Genomic DNA, 7,256 nt, shown 5'->3' with positions numbered 1-7,256 from the left:
GCAGCTGTGGCTGCCCCTGGATCCCTGGGAGTGTCCAAGGCCAGGTTGGATGGGGCTTGGAGCAACATGGGATAGTGGAAGGTGTCCCTGCCCGTAGCATGGGGTTGAACAAGATGAACTTTAAGATCTAATCCAACCCAAACCATTCTGGGATGGATTTGTTTGTGTTGAGATGCTAAAACCAAAACAGGGCTCTCAGCAAGCAGCCAAGAGGTATCTGTGCAAGGCGCCTTCACTGCTGGTGTACAGAAATGCTTTCATCTCATCTGGCAGCCCTCATGAACCGGTTATTCACCTCATTAGACATCCTGATGTTGATCACCTTCTGTGTGGGTAAAAAGGACAGATGAGGTTTTGTTAGTAACGGCAAAGAGACCACAAAATTAGTGGCTGGTGTTACATCTGTCTCCCCACAAACCCTCTTTTGTCTGCAGAACAAGAAAATAAGAACACTTCCTGTATCTGGAATTGTGATATATTTTTCACTACACATTCCCAGGTCATCCACATCTTCCCTTTGCTCTTTGTTGCTTTCCTCTACTCACATGACAGAGAACACCTACAGCAAGTGGAAGCAAATGCAGGACGCTTGGCCACATCCCACTGTCTGAAATGTCCTGGCTTTCCTCTCAGCCAGAGGAAGATACAGCCCCTCCCTGTGCAAAAAGCAGCAGCTTGGATATGAGAACCCAGGAGGATAACTCCACTGGCACACCCCTCTGATTCACTTCAGCATAACCCAACACCTCACTTATCTTCAGCTCACCTTTATCCAAACTGTGTGGATGGCTCAGCCCTGCCCACACAAAAAATACCTTAAAACACAAACTCTCCCTCCCCACAGGGAGAAATCCCACTCACCAGCAGGTGTCCTGTGGTGGTGGCTTAGCAACAAGAGGCACCTCTGTGTAGCTTTTCTGCCAGGCACTTTGAGCAGTGAGCAAGCTTGCTACATGAATAAACCAAAGTTCTATCCACAGAACAAACAAACCCCCTGGGGGATATTGAATTTCTGTTCTTTGCCCCAAGAAATACCTCCTCTTTTTGGCTATCGCATCATGAATGGTTCTTTGAGCCATCATTCCCTTTTCCATTTCCCCAATCCTGGTTTGCTTGCAGTGCATTGCTGGTGATGGACATGGCCACCAAGCCCTCTGGGAAAACATTCTATCTTCTCCAGAACCACTAAACACTTCAAACTCGCTAATCCTTTGCATTCTTTAACCACAACACCCTCCAGTTCCTACCAGAGCTTATTCAGTGACTCCTTGCACCCACGTCCCTACCACAGCATTGTCCCTCCACAGGCATCCACGAGCAGGACCCTCACTGGAGTTCACTCCACCCCTGCTGCCCTCAGCATCTTGTTGGAAAGTACATACCATTCCTTTCTCTCCTGAAATACTTAAAGGCACAGAATTACATTTCTGTGGGAAGGAGAATGATGAAAAACATGTATCCTGTCAAAAGGCTCCACAGCACCAGCAACTTGCTCCATCCAGGTGCAGGATCAGCATTCCCCAAAGATCTGGGAAATCAACAAAAGTATCACTGAGGCATTCAGAAAGGGCAGATTACATGTCATCTCATACATTTCAATCTCATGATTCAGAAGACACTTTCAGATTACACTCATTTAACTGGAGAATACCCCAAAAATGGATTCAAGAAAGAAAGGATCCACACAGAAGTGTAACAAAAGACCAAAACATAGCGGGATTTAAATAAGAGAGCAGAAGATTACACATAGCCAAAACATGAGTTGCAGAGGTACAACTTTGAGATGAATTTGACATGTTACAGTTTTTTATTTTACTCAGACAAAAGTGAATGCTGATTCAAGCTAGAGAGAGGAAATAGAATAGTTTTGAAAGGGCAAATGCCCCTAATAAACCAAATGAGAGATGTTTGACATGGCCTCAGGTTGTGCCAGGGGAGGTTTAGCCTGCATACTGTGAAAATTTTCTTCACAGAAAGGACGGTAGGGCACTGGAACAGGCTGCTCAGGGCAGTGGTGGACTCTCCATCGCTGGAAGTGTTCAAAAGGCATGTGGCACTTGGGGACATGGTTTAGAGGTGAATTCAGTGCTAATTCAGGTTAAGGGTTGAACTCTATGATCTCAGAGTTCTTTTCCAGCCTTAATGATTCTATGATTTTACATTGTGAACTGAAAGCCCTGCCGGGGAATAAGAGCAGAATAGCAGGAACAGAGCAGAAAAGGAGATCTGTGCTTGTCCCTGAGGTGTTGGCAGATGTGCTGAGAAGCAGCGAGGGAGGTGTCACAGAAATGAGTTACATCTAACGTGCAAGAGACACAGGCTGAGTGAGACTGAGACATCCAAGCTTTCCCCACTGAGTATCAAAGGCTTTTTTCTTTATTACAGAAGTGTTCCTTGTTTTATATTTTGACTTCAGTGAAAATTCCAGAAGAACATTTTCCCCCCGACTCAAACCTCCTGAAAGCGGGAGTTGTCTCTCATCTTCAGCATCAGCAAGTGTCAAAGGAGGAATTACACACGAGGGATGCAATCTGCACAGCTGCAGCCTAAACTCTACTGATACTTTGTGGGATGGTCCTTCACAGCAAATCAAACCATCCATCAGGTCCTTCACAGTGCTGGAAATCTCAGCTGCAAGCACGTCACTGCCTCCCAGGGTGGGAATTCTGCAGGGAATCCACCAGGCTCACATACACCATCCAGGCAAAACCAGTGCCACCCTTCAAGCTAGAGCATGCGGCAGGCCAGGGAATTTTGAAGCCCAAATAGCTGAGGAGGAATGTCCACAAGAACTCCGTGCAGGAGAGTCACATTGTCCATACAACAATGCTTGTCCCAGAGGAGCCTCCTAACTTGTATGCAAGGTTTAGGTAATAAACCTAAGGAAGCAACAGAAGCCCCATTTGTGATGATGATAATCGTGCCAGCAATTTTTGCCCGTTCCTTTGTTCCATTTTCCTTCCAAAGAGGGATGGTTATTTGTAAGTCTTGCAGAAATGTGTGCTTTTAGATGAAGCTGTGAGGAAGCAACAAAAAAAAAAAGCACCCAAAGAGTCTGACCTCAGACATGTGGGGCTGCTCCTGTGCTCCCCATGTACACATAACCAAATTTTCCACTGGTCACAGGAGGGGTAACCACAAACCTGAGTACAGGAGAAGACAGCTGCCTACAGGCATGTTACAAATCCATCCAAGATTTAAGTTCTCCTGGGAACTTATCCAAAAGCATTCAAAAGATAACTCAGAATTGTTTATATACTCAGAGAAAAAAGGGCAAAAGCCCTGACTATTCAAAATAACTGAACCTGACAGACAAATGAATGATTGCACCTCAGAGGATGTACATGTCTGTTCTTCCTCTCCTTGCTAAATCATGGGCTAATCTTTCCACAGTATGATTATCTGTTACAAAGCAATGCCCTTTTTTTACAAGAACTTGGCTCTGTTTCATCAACATGGGCTTAATCAAAATTTCTCTCTATGACCCATACTGGCATGGGTTGCCCAGAGAAGCTGTGTCTGCCCCAACCCTGGCAGTGTCCAAGGCCAGGTTGGACAGGGCTTGGAGCAGCCTGGGACAGTGGAAGGTGTCCTTGCCCATGGCAGGGTGTGGGACTGGATGAGCTTTAAAGGTTCTTTCCAACCCAAACTATTCTATGATGCCATGACCTGCATTCTACTCCTTAAAAGCCTGCCTGTGGATGGCCTTAGTCACCCAGCTCCCCAATGGAAAGAGAAACCTCCTTTCCCGTCTCATGTGGTGGGAAATACAACATGGGAAATACAACATGGGCAATCCAGGTTCGCATGTTTTTAACTGTTTGCATGCTTAAGGACATACTGCAACACGGCAGAGGGATTTTCCAGCTCCCCAGGGTAAGCCCACACCCAACCCACTGGATTGTGGAAACCCCAGGAAGAGTTTTCCTCCAGGGACTGCAGAGCCTCTCTGGTTAACTGCACCAAGGTCTCTGAGGATGTCACATGAGAAGCAGAGCGTTGTGAGAAACCTGCCTGCCCTGTCTGCCAAGAAGTGACATTAACTGCTCTTTCCATCCATCATGTCCACTCCTAACCAGCACAGTCCCTTCACCACCTGCTTTGCCTGACCCCAGCTTCAGACTACCAGTATTTTATCTACCCTGCAGCGTGACAAAATTTCATCGCGCTGGTGCCTTGGCTCCATCCTGCTGTGCTTTAAGGCAGTCTCTTCACAAAAGTCACAATCCATAAAGGGGGCTCAGGACCAGAGAGCAGAGAAATCCCTATATGGAAATGGCAGGCACTGATCTCTGCTCTCTGTGAGCAGGGACAGGACCCAGGGAACAGTTGGAGCTGTGCCAGCAAGGTTTAGGTTGGATGTCAGGGAAAGGTTCTTCCCCCAGAGGGTGCTGGGCACTGCCCAGGCTCCCCAGGGAATGGGCACAGCCCCGAGGCTGCCAGAGCTCCAGGAGCATTTGGACAGCGCTGCCAGGGATGCACAGAGGGGATTTCTGGGGTGTCTGTGCAGGGCTGGACTCAATGATCCTGGTGGGTCCCTCCCAGCTCAAGATATTCTCTGAAGCATCCTCCTGCAAGGGTCCATCCTGCCCTCAGCTCCCAGGCTCTGCTGTTCCCTGACACTGCAGCATCACCTCCAGCCCCAGGCTGCACCCTCTCCTTCACCCCACTTTCCCACCACGCTTCCTCAGCTTCCCTCATTTTGCCACCTCTGTGTCAAGCGTCTTCCCTCCTCTGGTGAAGCTTCCCTTTCCAATCCTGCCTGGACAAGAACACAGGGCTTCCAGCAAGCTGCTGCCAGGGAGCCAACAGCCCACGTGCACACACGGTTGTGAGCTGGGAGTATTGAGGAATGTAAGTTATCTATTGTTTGCTCCAACCCGCATGAGGTGAGAGCTGATATGAACAATGCACTCCCCACAGCACTTCTCTTCTACCTTATCAGCCTGTGATCTTAATCCCAGGAGTCAATGCCATCATCCATCACTGTTAATGAGAGCGAGCTCCCCTAGGCAGGGGCCTTATCTCACTCTGTATCTCAAGAGCTACATGAGGTTGTGTCAGTCGTGCAATTAAGTAAAGGTTACACTGGCCTGAAAGGGTTAGCACCGGCTTTTTGGGAACACTTCTGTGCCATCAGAGACCAGAGGAAGCAAAAGAAAAAATGAAAAGTTGTCTTCAAACTAAAAAAGAGTAGGTTTAGGAAAAAATTCTTCCCTGTGAGGGTGGTGAGGTACTGACTGACATAGGTTACCCAGATAAGCTGTGGCTGCCCCCTCCCTGGAAGGGCTCCAGGCCAGGCTGGATTGGGCTTGGAGCAACCTAGACTAGTGGAAGGTGTCCCCATACCTGGCAGGCAGGTTGGAACTAGGTGATCTTTAGGGTCCCTTCTACCCTAACCCAACTCATTCTCTGAGTCTATATATGCATTGTTACATGCTACAATTCACATGTCACTTCAACTTCTAGGACATCCTGACCCAGCAGATACCAGTACCAGCAACACAGAAACAGCTGGATTTGGACACTTACCCACATTTTGCCATCTACTCCCTCTAAATTTTCCATTTTCTACCAGAAATGTTTCCTGAGGCTAAAGTAAAGAAGTAACTCTGATTCTGTGAATCCATATTTCTGTGATTTTGATTTAGTATGTCCTCTGTAGCCCTGCTGCCTGTATCAGTCAGAAAATCACACCCACTGAGAAAACCAAACTCTAAGAACAACCCCAAGGAAAGTTAAACTGCAAGAGAATCCCACCATCAAACTGCTTTCTGGGGAACCCCTGCCATGGGGCAAAAATTACTCCTTCTCTTGGCTCTGCCAGAGGCAAATAACTCCACCAGGGCAAGGGAAGTTGGTGCCTGCATCTCCCTCATCTAATTCCTGTCCCAGCTAGAAAGGAGCTGATCTTGCACTGACAGGCTCTGCCAAGAATTCCAGTCAAGGTCTCCTGCTTCAATAGTAGTTCAGAACACTGCTTACTCTTCCCCCAGGTCATGTGCTACCTACAAAAATTATTTGTAGTGGTCTCCTTAAAGGCACAAGTCTCTACAATGCCATTAAAATACTCTTGCCTCTGCTTATAACTCAGCTGCAGATTTAACAGCAGCATAGACGATCCAGGGACAATCAGGCCAAGGCTGTCAATGAATATTGCCTCTGGACACAGTCCCTGGGGAAGAGTGGTCACTCAGCCTTGCCTCATTTGTTATCTCAACAGCTTGGCTTCAGGCCTGCAGCTTTCCTCCCACACTTGCCCAGTGCAGGGGCTGTGGGAGCTGTGCCTTTCCTCACTCCTTCCTACCGCACGTGCTAACTCAACACCCAGGTCAGATCCAAGGTTTGGAATTCAGTTCAGGAGAAAAAGGATGAAAACTCTCTATGCTATGCTAGAAATTACACAGCAGAACAGATTAGCGGATGCAGTGGTGTCCGCTGGCCTTTATTAGTTTCAAACACATGCTGGGTCATATTTTAAGAGTAGAGATGATGGTGAGGTAGCCTTGCAAGGTGGAAAACCTGTGGATGATGCTTACAGATGCTGAGGAGCAGTCAAAGCACTTGTGGAGCCACACAGCAACAGGTAATGCCAAGTGGAGAAATTCAGCTGAAGTTCACCAGCAAGGGGAAATGGCTGAACAGCCCAGATTTAACCACCAATGTTCCAAAAAAAAACCCAAACCCAACAAAAAATCCCACAAACTAAGGAACAACAACCAACCAAAAACCGTGACAACATTCTGATTAAATTTTGCCTTTAAATCAGTGAAAACACTACAGGCTACCACAGATTAGGAAGGACAAAGGACAACAGGACGGAACATTTCTCAGAGAAGATGCCACAATAAATGTCACTCTAAAGGGCACAGGATCTCAGGCAAGGCAGGGTCTGAATGAGTGAGTGACAGCAAGAGGTGTAAAGTCATTCTCCAGAGGCACATCCTAGACAGGTGCCCACATTCATCACCACAGATCTCATTCTAAGTGCTTTTGAATCTGTTTAGAGCCTGTGAAGCAAGGCAGTACACAAGTGATCAAAGCTCAGACCATGCACCAGACCCACCCCTTCACTGACCAAGAGTGTCCTGTCAAGGGAAAGTTCAGGATGTGCTTCAGATATTGTGTGGCCTGGTGGATAAAACCAGCCCACGCTCCCTCCCAAAGGAGAGCAGCTCTCATCCAAGGGAAGAGCTATGGAACCTACAACCAGAGGAGCATAAACCTCTTAAATCACCAGCTGTGCCCATTCAGCA

The sequence above is a fragment of the Corvus brachyrhynchos genome, unplaced genomic scaffold (assembly GCF_000691975.1).
Source record: "Corvus brachyrhynchos isolate BGI_N302 unplaced genomic scaffold, ASM69197v1 scaffold8, whole genome shotgun sequence".
Lineage (NCBI taxonomy): Eukaryota > Metazoa > Chordata > Aves > Passeriformes > Corvidae > Corvus > Corvus brachyrhynchos.
Note: the sequence above shows the minus strand (reverse complement) of the source record.